We start from the raw sequence: 16,307 nt of genomic DNA, 5'->3' as shown, positions 1-16,307 counted from the left end.
TGGGATTAGAGATGTGTGTCATCACATGTGAAAAGAAGTCCAGATTTGAAAGTTTGTGTTTTCACTGCACATAACACCTTCCCAAAGGCCTCACTCTTGAATTAAATGGTAATAGTTCTTGCAGGCAGAGCTTAGAGCCGTCTTCAGTATCAGAAAAAAACTTGAGGTTAGACCTTGGCTATAGTCAAACTCCCCTTACTTGTGTTGCCTAAACTATCTGGCAGTGCCCCTCACACTCCAAAGACCAAGGATCATGTGGGAAACCTGACAGCATAGCATCCTGTCATTCAGTAACTGGTGGTGGGCATGGCGCTTTGCCTTTGTAGTAAGCTTAACGGAGACCTAAGGCTGAATTTTGGACCAGTATCCAGCATTGCCTGTAAGTAAGCTTTGCAGCTTTTAAATGTGCAGAACAAATGCTATCAAACGTGCTGCATCAATGACAGTCAATGGAAAGGGAAGGAAACCGTCAGCATGAGTATGGAAATCTGTAAGAAAGAGAGAGATGTTTTTTTAAAACTATGTACATTTGTACCACGAAAGGGAAAATAAGAGACAGGCATTTTGAGGACGGAAGAAGAATGTCAAGAATTGAGAGCATAGTGTTAAAGGAGGCTGTGTCGTCAGTTACCATGTAGAAGCTATTAGGTTTACCTATAATGTCCACTTTTGAGATTTGTGTGTAAGAGAAACTACAGAAAAATTGGGAAGTTTATTGGGTATCTGAGCCTAGATTTTTGTGAAATCTGATCACGCCATTTCTAGCCATGGAAATACTTGAAGATTAATTTTGCCCTATTATCAAACTAATTGTGATCAGAACATCCATTTCTTCCATTTATTCAGAGGGATGCACGTTTCTCCTTTCCATGATTGAATACTATGGAAACATTATGTCAAAGAATCTTACTTTCATTCTTTGTTTAATTATTAATGGTCTTTTATCAAGCATTATGAGAGGTGCCAGAGATTCCTAAAGTAGCTAAAACTTGATATGGATTTATGCTTTGATGAAAATTAATAAATGGGAACCAAAACTTGGAAAAATGAAGTGTGAAATCACGTGTTATTTCAAAGTGGGAGTTTACTTTGTGGTCTGTATTTCACCAGCTTCTAGCTCACATTAAGTAGTACATTTGCTCTTGAGTCCTCAAATCCTTGCGCCCTGGTAGTATCTTTAAAACATTGGTGCCAAAATGTAGAATAGAGAAAACAGCCACCAACAGTATTGCAAGCCTTGACTTGCTTTGCAAGGGGCCTGTGTTCCTGGGACTAAGCTGATGGAACTATCTTCTGTCCTCCTCCCTTGGCACAGACTGCCATGCTGGAAACAACGCTGGAGCACCCAGCTGCTAGCAGTAAGCTTACTTTGTCACGCCCTCTTGCTTCCAGTCCTGCCCCAGCCTGTTTCTGGAAGCAGACATCCACAAATACAAGTATTTATATACATGAAGGAACAAGCCAGAACTTGCGGTGTGGGCCAGGGACATAGTAACAAGGGCTTTGAAGGACTCATGCGTGGTGGCTCTTGCATGTATTCCTCCTTGCATGTAGCACTCAGAAGACGGAGCTAGGAAAATCACTGTGAAAAATCAGTTTGTCAGGGCTAAGTAGTGAGTTCCTGGACAGCCTGGGCTACAGAGTGAGGACCTTCTTTAAAAAGGACAACGAAATAAAGGGGGCTTAGAGATGGAAGGGGTCTGTCAGGAGGCAAGGGTGCATACATGTCTATGTGGTCTGTCATCTAGCTTTTTTCTTTAAATGCCTGACTTGGTCTGATTTGATTGACAAGAGGATGTTCTGGTTACTGGACTATCTTGTCACTGGTTCCTCATGCTTTTGCTTTTCTTTACCCTTACCAATTTGGCACTATTTAATGAGAATTTTTAAATCAAATAAAACCTTCTGTTTGTTCTTCATATTCTCAGGTATGAATACAACCAGTTAATTCAAGCGGCCAGTCAGTTAGGGCTGTGAAATGGGGTCCGAGTTTACCAGGGTCATAGCTTCCAGCACTGGGCATGTGAGATTAGTTCCAGCACTCTGAAGTGTAATGTCCTAGGTCTTTCTTCCAAGCTTTTGATTGTGGTTTTAATCAACACGCTTTGGTTTGTTCATATCTGAAAGGGTCTAAATTATTCGTATTTAAGATGTGATGTCTTACCTCATGTGAAGAGATTATTCTGTTGATTCTGGGTGTGACTACCATGAGAAAAAAACTTCTGATTTTTTTTTTAATTTACATGATCTCATAGTGGTTTCTATTCTTTGTTCTGGCTGGCATAGTTATCACAACACTCATTATAAGGCAGACTTCAATAAATTTAAATTTTTTAAAATTAAATATATTTATATTAATGTCACTCGGCTCTCTTAAACTATTTCTGAAGACCATGCCAGTGAGAGTGCTTTAGATAAAAAGTGGGAAATTATCTAGGAAAACGTATTTAGGTGTAAGTATCCCAAAGAGACTCAGTTACAGATGAAATGATCAAAGAATTAAGACATCTTACTCTTTAAAGCTATACTACATCTTAAAATTTTTCGGTGATGCTCTCTATGGAGAATTTATCATATAAAATACCAGTTATACATACACAATTAAAAAGAGTATTTTGAAAATTTTATTGAATGTTACCTTTGAAAAATACTGGGTTTGGAGAGTCCTGTTCCAAATAGCCTATATGAGCTTCTTGAAAAGCCTCTTGCTTCGTGCTGAGATTCGCAGAAAATATGGATTGATTTTTCTCTGTGGGTGTCAGAAGGAGGGCATATGCCTAAAGGAAAAAAAAAAAAAAAACTTGAATAACTGAATTGCCTTCCTTTTCTCTTGCTTTTCTGTAATCCTCTCACCAGAAGTCTCAGAATTTAGTAGACTTCAGCTCCGCCACAAGTCTTGAGGCCATACTATTTCTTCTCTGACTGTTTGGCACTGTTACAAATTCGCCTTACAGACTGATGCATTATAAAAAGAAGAGACATTGTCCGTGGCCTACTATGTGCACCATAGAGAGAACAGAATAGCGTGTGGTGCCCGTCTAAAGGGTTAATGTTAGCTGTAGATTCAGACAGATCTGGGCTTCTTGCCCGAACATTCTGAGTCAAAAGACTTGGATCAGGGCCTACTGCTATTTTAACCAGCTGCTCAGTTTGTACTTATCTTTGAGCAAATTTGGGAAATAATGATGAAAGATTTCATTCTCATTTTCTTCATTCATAATGTGAGGAATTAAAAAAAAATAGTGTGAATGACGAGATCCCTGAAAAAGTACCCACATGATGCTTGGAATATGATGTGTACTGCAGAAGTGGTAGTGCTCCATCTTTCACCGCACTGTGGGGGAGAGCGAGTAGCCCTCTAATGAAAGTATGAATTATGTTCTTGAAATTCAGACCAATGGGAGAAGAGCTTCTTTTTGGGAAAAGGATAGCTTTTTAAGCTGCTCTTTCCCTAACGGCATCTTGTAGAATTTTCGTTTCCCGTTCATTAGTCACTCACCTTGCTATATGTCATGAATCCTTATGTGCATCATGTTTGTCGATTGTGCATGTAAGTGAGTGTGGGATTGTTATGAAGCAAGAAGGGCACCTACCCACTCCTTCTTGAAGTCCACGCGTGGTAGAGTACCTGCCATCTGCCAGTCATTTTCTGGGTGAGAGAGGTGTGTTAGTGAACCAAAGCAGCATCAGTAACAGCACAGCACTTGTTAGTGCTTAAGACATGCTAGCTGTATAGAGTGATAAAGGCTCTACAAAGCCTGTTGTCTAATTTACATGCTATACCCACAACAAGCATGAGGTAACTAGGGCTTTAAATATCTGACTGAAATATCCGAGTCAAGATTATAAAGATTGTAGCTAGAAAGGGTCTCAGTACTTCTGTGAGATATTTTAGTGTTTGCCTAGTTTATGCAAAATTGGTCGATGTTTATTCACCATGACTGTGAGGCATAGTTCATTTTTATAGACTTGGTGGATGACTAATCAGTGCCTGAAATAGTGTCTGAACTACCATTAAATCCCTCTCGTTAAACAGGGCTCACATTTTAAAGAACTTAGTGATAGTTGAATTTGTAGTCATTGACCACAGAGAAAGAACACATTTTACTAACTCACATACAGTGTGTATGTGTTAAAGATAGGAACAGGTGAAAGAAAGAAACATTTTTTAAATGTTTAAAATGAAAATAAACTGTTCTTCATTCCCACCCTATCTCCTCACCTTCCTACCCATCCAACCCCATGTCTTTTCTCCCTTCTTTCTTTCCCTCCTAAGAAAACAGGCAAATAGAAAAGACAAACAAGAATAAAACAAAATGAACAAACTAATAAAAAAGAAAAAAAGGAAAAGTGTATAAAACGCATACACACACACACAAAAGCCATAAAAACACAAAATTAGAAACCATAATGTACACACTAAAGGCCAATAACTTAAAAAAAAGCCCAAACAAAACAATATGAGACAAATTATCCAAAAATAGCTTTGAGTTTTTGGCTATGGGGACTGCCCTTCAGTTGTTTGTATCTCTGGTGAGACTCCATTGGTAATTTTTCATTTGCAAGCAGTAGTGCAATGGAAGTCCGTATCTATTTCTCCATCTCAGCACTGGGACTAGGTCTAGCTTAAACCTGGATAAGCCCTATGCATACTGCCACAGTCTCTGCGGGTTCATATCTGCATCAGTTCTATTCTTTCTAGAAGGTCCTGCTTATTTAATATCAGCCATTCCCTCTGGATCTCACAATCTTTATGCCTCCTCTTCCACAGACTTTCCTGAGGCCTGAGGGGGAGGATTTGATCATGACGTCCCATTTAGGATTGAGTGTTCCCAGGTCCCCCTCTCTGTATGTTATCCAATTGTGGGTCTCTGTATTATTGCTCTTCTGATGGCTGAGCAAGACACTGTTGTTAGGAGTCATTTTATTGCTATGTTCCTTTAGTAGAACAGCATTATTATTTAATTTTCCCTAGATCCATGGCCTACGTAGTCTCAGGCTCTTAGACACCCAAGCAGTGTCATGGAGTGGGCCTTAAATCCAATCAAATAGTGTTTGTTTATACCCAAAATGTTTGTGCCACTATTTTACCAGCATGTCATGCAGGCAGGTCACTATTTTATAGTGAAGGGTTTGTGCATCTGTTGGTGGTTTCCTTCCTCCTTTACCAGCATGCAGAGTACCTTCCAGGAATACTATTTGGTAAGTACATGCTCAACTTCTCCATGTTCAGTGAGATTTCTAAATGTTGTCTTCAACAACAGGGCATTACCCTCTGTTTGTGGAGAGCAATCAATAGCCTTGACAATAGCCTGAATTTGGATGTTTTCATGGGGTCCCTTTGGCCAACAATTCAATTTGATGTAATTGATTCCTGACACAGCAAGTTTCATTTGGTAGTGAGACGTGTATAGTTGGAATTTTGTCTCCTCCCATTATTTGGGGAACACCATTTAGATTTCTTTAATGTACTTATTATTTTAAAAAAGTTCTACTATAGTAGTTTTCAATATGAACCCTGAAATGGCCCTTATTGTTAGCTGTCCTCCATGTAGCCCCTTCTTAGCCACTCTGCAGAAATACTATAGATTCTAGACAGCCTGGGCTATACAGCCAAAACACCCCTACCAAAACAAAGCATTAACAAGAAAGGAACAGAAGAGTCTCTGATGATAGTACAAGACATCTATTTTTCTGAGTTAAAGAAATTATGTCTGTAAAGCTTCACAGCCTTTTAAAAAGGATATTTATTTATTTTATGTGTATGGGTGGTCTAGTTTTTTATTTGTTTGTTTTTTTGACATTATCACTCACTGTGTAGACCAGGCTGGTCTGGAGCTTACATGTATGTGCACCATGTGCATTTCTGGTACCCTAAAAGTCAGAAGAGGGCATTAGATCACCTACAATAGGAGTTCTGAATGGTTGTGGGCTGTCATGTGGGTGTTGGGAACTCAATCCTGGTCCTTTGCCAGGGCAATTAGTGCTCTTAACCACTGAACCATTGCTCCAGTGCAATGTCATAGGTTTTTGTAGTAAGAGGATTCTTGTTCATGGCAAGCCTGTGAGACTCTTTAACTAGTCATTAGTTTGCTGTTTAAGTATACTCTAAATTTTTCTCATGTTCTACCAGTGCTCTTTAACCTTTTAGAAGTACTTTGGGGTAGCTTGGCTGGTGACAGAGTCCAGATGCTGACTGACACTGTAGCATGGATCTATTGAGAACACACTGTATATTTGGGAGCAAATCTTCTCTTCCTGTTTAACCTGTGTCCAATGGGGTAAGGGAGGATTTAATGTTAAATGCAGATGTCATGCATGCCTTTGGCCTTCCTTTTCCTGCCAAAACCCCTGCACAGTGAAAAAGAATGGGTTTTGTTGCCTCCTTTAAATACTTTTAATGAGAAGTATGCTGGAAAATTCAGTGTCAGGGCAAGCTCAGGCATGATGCCAATATATTAGCTAACTTGATGCAAGAGCAAACTCAAGAATTGTTCCTGAGTCAATGAATCCTCATTTCTACAACACTTAGGTTTATTTACTGTAAATTAAATCATTTACTTCTCTACCTTCTTTCCATTAAGTAATAGTTTCATCAAAACACAATCTAATTGTGTATTAGTGAAGGAAGATGACCTTGGACAGATAAAATGCACATATTTTAAATCTAAGTGGGAATAATTTAGAAGTAGAATTAAAAGGATGGGCATGTTGGTATTTTGGTAACAGAGTAAATGTTTTTTGGTCAATCATACTTCATTTACTGAAAGCCTTTGCTTTGTTTTGGAACACTTAGCTGTATGTCTGTACTTAGGTTGACAAAATCAAGTAAGTCCTTGATTTTTCCATTGAAAGAAGAAATATTGATGTCAAGGTCATAGGAGGGTAAAAGGTTAGCTAACAGATTATCATAGAAATAATAATAAAAAAGAAACCGCTACTAGGTTTGACCACAGTCTTATTATTTATAGCAAACAATTAGTTCCTAAAAGAGAATGAATTGTTTCAAACATTTGTTGACCAGAAGTGCATTTTCTAAATTGTTCTGTACTTTCTGACATATGACATCTCTATGGTGCCAAAATTTGGGAAGTTTTTAGTGGCATTCAATGAAAAATTTTAAATTCTAATAAATCTATTCATATTTTTGTCTTATAGCTAATCTTTTAAATCCTTAAACAGTGTCTCTCCTAAAAATATTTAAGCTGATGGCATAAATTTTGGAGTAGGTATTTTGAAGGTATTATATAATGTAAAGAGAAGGGAAACTGAAAAAGGACCTATTGTTTCCACAAAACAGGCAGTAAGATTCTCTGTGGTCTTCTCGGTTTGTCATGTAGATATAATGCAGAAACACAAGCTGTGGTTCTGTGGTATGTGTGGTCTAGGCATTTGTGAGAATACCTTGCAGCAAGCGCTGCCTTGAAGGAGTGGTTTCCCCTTGGCCTTGTTGAAGGTTTGTGAAATGATCGCTCCTAGCTCTTGACAAAAATGCTTTGACTCAAGCACACTGACTCTGTTCAACTTTTACCTGAATGCCTGCTGCAGGATTAACGCAGGCCTCAACTTCCTCATGGAACCTTTTAAAGTCAGCCCAGCCCTCAGGGTTAGCCTGTCCTCTCTGTTTATTGTTCTTGACACATGGTGTTCAGCACGTGCTCTGCTGAGGAGTTAGTTCTTTTCATAATTATGTAATTAGTGGATGGTTCAATGGAATATTTCCTTTTTTACATGAAGAAGACAAATATAGCTACAGAGACATGTGAGGTTAGAAGGAAACTAGGCTAAAAACAACAGATGACATTTTATCCTTAGCTCACTGTTACCTGGAAGAAGCAACTTTGAGCTGAGCGGACACCTTGGATTCTTTCTTTAACTGTTAAGGAACCAAACCAGATAATCTCCAAAGAGTCTACTTTAAATGTGTTTATCTAGGACTTCATGTTCAGTCTGGTAAACTGAATACATGACTTTCATCTGTACCTCTCCAAATCCTTCTAAAAAGAACAATGAAAGAATTAAATGTTATAAATCTACTAGATAAAGAACGTAGTAGAGAGCAAATAAAGGAAGAATGCATATTCAGAATCAGAAAGAGGACTACAAATTCAGAATAGCAAGAGTTGTTTCAACTAAAGGCTCATCACAAGAGACCATCAACAAAAGCAAGCAGACCTGCTCCAAACACCAAAAGTTGGCCATGTCAGTAAATGGAGAATAGTTTTATGAGAAAAGTATTAGACTAAATTACCCAAATTTATCCGAGCCAAGAGTAATTTACATGTCAAAGAGTAGAGCTTTTATACTATGGGTATAGATGTAAAATAGAGAAAGTACCGGTCTCCCTTATTTGGTCATGAGGAGTTGGCTGCCTGAGACTGTGTTTGGTTTGCTTATTTGGTAGGATTCCAGACAAAAAAAAAAAAAAAAAAAAAAAAACAAAAAAAAAAACCTTCTCAAGCTAAAGGCTTCCTGCTGTTTGAATAATAGGGATTCCACCTGAGGTTAAAAAAAAGGGTTAACCTGAGAACTGTTGCCAGCCTTTACCCTCTTTCCTGTTCCTACAACACTGTCTGCATATTTCACCCTTTAAGACAAAATAATTGTCCTCTGGAGCACTGAAAACACACAGAATGGAAAGTCAGAACTCCTCATATACTTACTACCTTATACTTACTACCAGTGTGGCATCAGGTAACTTCCTAGTAGTCACCCTGGAATGCAAATAGACACAGAGGAGCCTTGAGCTTTTAGGGAGGCTTTGAGGAAAGGGGGAATCAGAAAAGCAAAAGAGAAGAAGGGGGTGAGAAAGACGAGATGGAGAGAGGGGATGGATGCCTTAGTAGAAATCAATGATAATAGGAGGGATAGAAAATAAGAGACAAACCTACAAAGTAGAGGTGATAGGCAGGAGAAATTCAGAGAGAGCACAGTTAAAAGAAATCAGAACAGCGTCTAAAATTTCAACACTAGAACTGTAACAAAACAGGAAGGCAGTGCCTTTAAAATCCCCAGAGGAAATAAATGATGGTCACCTTGTAACTCTTTAACCAACCAACACGAGGATGAAGCTTGGATAATGAGAGCAGCTTCGAGCAAGGCTCAAGAGCCTTATCCAGTGGTTGAGCTTTAATAAGAGAAAGCAGGAGAAAGTTATCACAGGCCGCGGCTTGTCAACTGGAGAAAAATAAATTTAGCTCTATCAAATTAAATACCAATAGGACCAAAATAGTTTGATAATGCTTTATTGAAAAGTTGGCAATACAGGAGGGGGAGATAAGATGCTTAGCCTATCATCCTCTGAAATAGGTGAAAAATAAATATGTGTAGACTTTCATATGTAAGTCAGAATGCCAACATGTGGGGAAAGGAAGGCAAATAGAACCGTTTGCTAAGACTGGTTTTGAGGACTGACATCTTATGAGCAGAGTCTGGGGTAGCAGGGCAGAGGACTGCTATGCTTTTAATAGGTTTTTGGTATTTAACTCTATGTTTTTATTACATGCATATATTTATAAGGTCAATATAATAAAATATATACTAATTTTCTTAAACTTTATTTTGTGACTCCAAGGTATATTTCTTTTTATCACTTGTTCTTATTAGTTTGTATAGCACTTACTGAATACATGATGGCTTGCTTGGTTCATGGATGTGACAGTTGGAGGGGGCTGAGTATTGGGTGAGGCTCTGTATCACTAGGTTGAGGGAGGATGACTGTAAGGTCTCGGCAGACTGCACAGAAGTAGAAGTAGGGATATTTTTGCAATCCACACCCCAGCTTCTTGAACTTGTAGAAACTTCCTTATTAGCATCCAGCCCTGCCTAGGAGTTGGGAGAAAGTTGCATTTTCCTGGTAGAGTTATCTGTCTCTTCTGCTTCACTTTTCTCCTTTTCTTGTAAATATTTGAGTATTTTCTAAAGTCCAGGTTCTGTAATGGGTCAGGTTCAGGCTAATGGGGCATCACCAGACACTGGTCAGCTACAAATTGCTGTTTACAGCAGAAGCCTCAACATGGTTCCATTGTTTTCCTGCTTCACTGACCAGAAGTCACATGACTATTTGGTGGCTAGCAATTGTGATTTTCTCTACCCATTTGGGTCTCCAATTCCAATAGCTGTGAAAAGCTCAAACATATTTCCTTTACAGTATCAGGTGCAGTGTGATGGGATAAAGACAGATTTTCCATCTGCCTTCTGAAAGTTTGTTGGAACAAAAGGATAAATATTAAATAGGAGAAAAACCATTTATTTATGTTTGAAAATTGAAAATTACAACATGGAGGAAGACCTTAGTGGTGTCCTTAACCCTTATGCCTGAAATTTTCAGAAGCCCCTGTTCCATTGTTTCTAAAGGAAATGAGAACAAGGAAAGTCAGGGGAATGGTAAATGATTCCAAGGGGGCTCAGAGAGCAATAAGACTTGGGGGATCTGTGTAGATCTTAACAGTCTGTTTGGCCTACACAGCACCCAGAGGTTTGTAAATGATTCTCTGTGGGACTAAAATCAAGAATGCATCACAAAAATCTTACCATGTGTGTTGCAGACTCCATTTCTCAAAAGAGTCAGGGAGGGAACCAAAGTGTTCTCTGCTTTTAAGCAGACAAGGAGTACAAGAGGAAGCCTCTTCCAGTCTTTCCTGATAAAGTCCTCTGATTTCAAATAATTATCATACTGAGTGTCATATATTGGGGTCACAGTCCCTGAACATCTTCTGTATCTTAAAAATAAGTTCAGGATCTCAAAGAAAGAGACTGAAACTTCAGTTCAAGTGTCTGGACAAGGCAAGCATGACTCTTGACCAGAGGGATGTGTTGGGAAGAACAAGTACACAGAAACAGGAAGTGCATTTGTTCTTAAGTCTAACTGAAATGTAAACTGTATCTTTTTCCCATTGGCCGGGGTCCAAGGCCATCCTCTTAATTGGCGATTCTGAAAAGGACTGCCTCAAAGGAATGAAGGGGATAGGGGTCAATGCTCTAAGGACTGAAAGGGTCACTGCTCCAGACTACCAAATTCCTAGGGCAGTAGGCTTTTCTTTAAATAAAGGCTTTACTTGGGGGAGAGGGTTAAAATATTTTCATAAAAGTCTTACAGTTGTAGGGGGGAATAAAAATATTTTGATTCCTGTTCTAAATACAAATTTTATAATATTTTATAGAAAAGACTCATATTTAGCATTTCTTACAAGTGCTCTACAAAAATGAAGTGGTTGGGAAACCAGTGGTTGGGAGAACAAACCAGAGTGTTGTTAGGAAGAAGGGAAATGTGGAGACAGAAGAGTATAACAGCTGTTGCTAGATCTCCAATTCAGATTAAGTTGTGGGCAGGTTAAGGGTAAGGAAATTCGGGTTGTAGAGTCAAAAGTCTGGTTCCATTGCCACCAGATGAAGCCTCTGGCAGGAGACGGTGATGCTTTATTGATACCAAACTGACAGGTAGAAGTAGAGAGCTGGCACCCAGGTTCAGAGGTGGGGAACAATGATGCAAAAACTTACATGGTTTCTAGGGCATCAAATTTTAGCCACAGCCAAAATGGTTATAATGTTTGCACAGTTGATTCCTTTGGCATGGTTTTGGTGTTGTCCACAGTTCTCCTGGCATTCTGTAAGTCTAGAGGCATATGACCAGTCATGAGTTTTGATATTTTTCTATATTCTTCTCTCTGTACTAGGCTAATTTGATGAGTTAATAATTTGAGAGTAGGCTTTAGTGAATTATACAAAAGAGAAACAGAAAAACAGCAACTTGTGAGTGGGAGAGGCAGGCTAACTATTCATACTCAGCATTAGCAGATTCACATTGGGAAAACAGAATAATGCACTGATCTGCTGATCTCTGATGGAGTGGGAATATGGTGTTTTGAAAACCTAAGGGTGACTGTGGAGGACTCTACTCACTAATTAGATACACATACCAGTTAGTTTAAAAGGTGCAGGCTGTTATGGGCAAACATGTGATTGTTCCTCTGTAGAATGTTTGTTTTATTATTGGAAATAAATGGTGTTAGCCCTAGGATTATTACGACAGCATTATCTAACCTGCTAGTACAGTCAGTAAGACACAGACTCCTGTTATATTTTATATTTGCCTACTTACCTTGGGCTGGGCAAATAGTCCACCTACACTGTCTCTATAACCTCACCATTCACCTCCCAGGCCCCAACCAATGCCATCTGCCTTAACCATTACTACTTGGCCTATCTCCCATCTATAATTTTATAAATACTTATCTTTCATCTGGGTTGCTTTCTCCATCCACGCCATCCTCGGTGTTCTTCCTCTTGGCCCATGAGGTTCCTTTTCCACGCTAACCCACTGTATTCTCCTTCCTCCTCTCTTCCCATCTGTCTGTCTCCTCCCACGATTCTCCTGTCCCCCAAACCCTGGAACCTTCGCTAGGCCTACCTTCTTCCGTCCTGCCCAGGTATAGGCATGTTTTATTAACCAATGAGAAATAATGTCTTAGACAGGTTTACACAACGAAGATGGGTGTATCTGGGCAATAATCAGATATTGGGGGCAAGTAATTAGTATCAAAATAGAAGCATCAGACCAACCCCCAACATTGTCTACTTTTATTAAGGTTGAATTTCTTCTTGGTTTCAGGAATAAAAGTGAAATGCTAAGTAAGTGTTTTGATTATGTATTGGAACATGTTACATAATTAAATTTAAAGATTTTTAATGATAGCTCATTTGCTATGTCCTTGGAGGATAATTGTAACTCAGTAAAATATTTCCACTCAAGTGTGTTTTGATCTTACATAACAAAGGAAGCACTAATGAACCTTTATCTCATCACAATACTGTGCCAATAGTGATTCAAATATCAAAAATGAAAGGAAATTTTTTTCCTTAAATTTTAGTCTTTTAGGCAAATAACACTACTGCTTACTTCATTCATTTTTTGTAATTTTTAAATTTAGTATTTGGCTAAGATACAAATGTATTAACTAAAGTGTTGACCTTTTTGGTAGGAAACAAAATTTTACTATTTTGTGAAAAAGTAAGGACACAATCATAAAGTTACAGAATCAAGAAATAAAATAGGCCATTCTAAAATACTGATTGGGCTAATACAGAATAAATAATTAATAGTATTGTAACATATTAAAATAACTGTGTTCCTCAAGAAAAACATAGCATATATTACTGCTGTGTTATTATTTATAGGACAAGGAATTTCACACACACTATTAACTTTAACTTTCTTCATGAACAATTTAAAGCGTACGTTTCTCATAGCCTACTTAATTCCACTCATATTGAACATTTTCATTTGTCCATCTTTATCAGTTAACTTATCATTTGTGTTTAATCATAGATAAGGCTACCAGGAAATAAAACAAAAGCTCCTTAGTGTACAAAGAGTAGAAATCAGCACAGTATATTCAGAACTTTCTAGATATGTACTTGATTATATGAAGTCAGTCTAGAAGCTGCCTTCTCAGGGGATGTCTGTTCCTGAGTCAATGAGGTGACTTGCCACACAGGACTTAATGACTTCAAATGATAAGCCTGTGAGTACAGGCCAATAATGTTGAATGCATTGATAAGGACAAAGAAGTCTCTGAGAGTGTGGTCAGATATGGGCAGCTTTCCTAAGTACGTTCTGATTAATTCCCATGGTGGAGGCTGGAGAATGTTTATTTAGTTTTATTTTATCAATAGAATTTTTAGTTTTAAAAATGGCTATAGTGATTTTTTTCTGGTGTTAATAAGGATAGAACCAGGGCTTTGTACTTTCTGGGTAATCCTGGAACCATTAAACCACATCCTCAGCCTTTTGTGTATTTTTAAGTAACAATATAAACTCCTCTAAATCCATAATTTTTACATTGATGAATTTGCATTATAGCTATGAAGCCCCTTTCGTTTCTGTTTATAATAAATCTTTTGGCATGTGTCATTTCAAAGTAGTCTGGCTGGGATTACTGAAAGTATATTGTTGCAGTTATAATGAGAAGCAACCTTAAAAAGATTGAAATTGTTCAGATATACTAATTTCTAAAATTCTATTTCAAAATAACCAATTTCCAGCAAAATAACTTAAACAATCCACGTATTTAGTAATGAGTGTCAAGTTCAACAGAATCAAGTGAATCACAGAAAGCATCATGTCCCTAGGATACTTAATGTTTCCCTGTCCATAGCTACACAGCACATTACATCCTGTAAAATGCCTTAAGAGCAGTGCTCTTGGGAGAACACGTTTCACTAGTAAGAATCTGCTTGCCTTGTTTAAACCTCAAGAACCTGATTTGATCCACCATTCCATATTCTGTTTGTTCCAGAAATCTCTGTGTTTGAAATATAAATGTGTGTTTCTTTCTACTGCTGATTGCTTGGGCCAGTTGGATCTGTGTCTGCGTCTATATAGTTTGTCATGAGTCGTAAACTTGTGACTTTATTAACCATCCATTCTTGGATGCCCCCCCCCCACACACAAAAGTTTGTTAATGATTTTGATGTAGTGTCAATAATTTTTTAGTGTTTTTGTTTGGTCTTAAAAGTCCTCCAAAAGCTAAATGATAAAGCTTGTCCCCAGCTGATGGAGCTCTTGGGAGGTGGTGAAAACTTTAGGAGGCAGGACATAGTTCAGGAAGAAAGTCCTTGAGTGCATGCCATTCCAGGGATAGTGTTGACTGCTTCCTCCTGTTGTGCTGGTTCCTGGGTTCCAGAGCTCTGCTCTGTCTCCTTTCTATCAGGATATTCCATCCTTGTCTTACCACAGGTACAAAACCATGAAGCCAAGGCTCATAGTTTGGACATGCAAGCCTCAGGATCCTCCTTTTTAAATTGTTTGCCTCATGTTGAAAGTTGAGGAGTATACTATGGAATACTATAAATTGGAATAAATATTGACTATGTTAATCAAATGGTTTAAATTGAATTTTTTTAACTGACAGAATTACTATGTTTGCCCTCCTCTGTCTCATTTTGTTCTCTGTCTGTCTCTCTCATATGTGTGCATGATAGGAAGACTAAATTGAACACTCAAGCTGTGCTTTTTCTCAACTCTTCAGTAATTGTAAAGTATCTGCTGTCTGAAGATGTTCTACTAACTGAAAAGATACTTGAAGATGAGCTATAAATAGATCTAGAATGAGCAGTGCTAAATTGAGAAGATCAAAGAGAGATTTTATATTTTATCTACTAATAAAACCAAATCTGAAACCCTAATACTAGATTATGATTTCACTGGTGCTTTATTCTTCAGAATTGGCCCCAATTGTTTTGTCTCTTTCAAGAGCCCTTTGATGGCCATTTAGCATGGCCTTCACTTTAAGCAGGTGTGAGGTAGATTGCTAAAATAAGACTAGGACCCATGTTTTCTGACTCTACTTGTAAGATTTTGCCCTCTATTTCATACCAATAGGTTTTGTTTTGTTTTGTTTTTTTCAAATACCAAGAAAAGATAAGGGCTGGGGGTGGTGAAATTAACTATAGGAAACAATTATCATCCTTATTCCTAGGTGTACTATTGATTTTAATTATGCATGATAAAAAATGAATTCACTTAGGAGCATTGCTGAATCAGTTATTGTTCAGTTAGCTTTTATGTATTTTCAGATAATACCAGAAATGTAATCTGGTGACTGAAAACAGTTCCTGCCTTTGAAGTCTGCTAAACCTGAATTTCAGTCTCTGTCTTTCTCCTTCAACAGGGCACCAAGTTCATTAACTTCTCAATTTCCTTATCTGAAGGGGAGATAATAGTGAAGCTGTTTGCAGGATATTGTGGAAATTAAAACACATCATCTGTGCAAAGTACTTAAGGCTCTTCCCTTCATAGCATCTACTCGGCAGTGTAAATTACTGAGTTGTCGATAGTATCATTGTTATGCTGGGTGGTGGTGGTACAGGCCTGTAATTCCAGCACTCTGGAGGCAGAGGCATGTGGATCTCTGTAAGTTTGAGGCCAGCCTGGTCTACAGAGTCCCTGGACTGCCAAGACTACACAAAGAAACCCTGTCTCAAAATAAAACAAAACAAAACAAAAATAATATCATTGTTTTAATGTATAGATCCTTAGACATCCTTATGTTTAAAAGGGATTTTTCTTCTTTACTGGAAGAAATCACTTTTCCATGTGATCTTACATCTCCATTTTGGTTAAAGCTGGAAAATACAACTATTTCACACTTTTCCATGAAAATCTGAAAACTCGACACTTCAGTAATGCAGAGAGAAGGTGAGCAAGATGAACTAAGTATGCTCAGGCTAGCATAAGTGTGGAGCGCTTTCGCTGGGGCTGGAGCAAGTGGCCTCTAAGCAAGTGGCTTAGAGGCTCCTGAGCATCT

At 38.2% G+C, this 16,307-nt stretch overlaps 1 protein-coding gene across 11 annotated transcripts in view; it reads left to right on the top strand.

Moving 5' to 3' along the window:
- Window positions 1-16,307, top strand: part of Pam (peptidylglycine alpha-amidating monooxygenase) — a 296,974-nt gene that overhangs the window by 93,235 nt on the left and 187,432 nt on the right. The gene's annotated exons all lie outside the window — the stretch shown is intronic.

The sequence above is a fragment of the Meriones unguiculatus genome, chromosome 15 (assembly GCF_030254825.1).
Source record: "Meriones unguiculatus strain TT.TT164.6M chromosome 15, Bangor_MerUng_6.1, whole genome shotgun sequence".
NCBI classification, from domain to species: domain Eukaryota; kingdom Metazoa; phylum Chordata; class Mammalia; order Rodentia; family Muridae; genus Meriones; species Meriones unguiculatus.
This window is presented reverse-complemented; position numbering and strand designations above follow the sequence as displayed.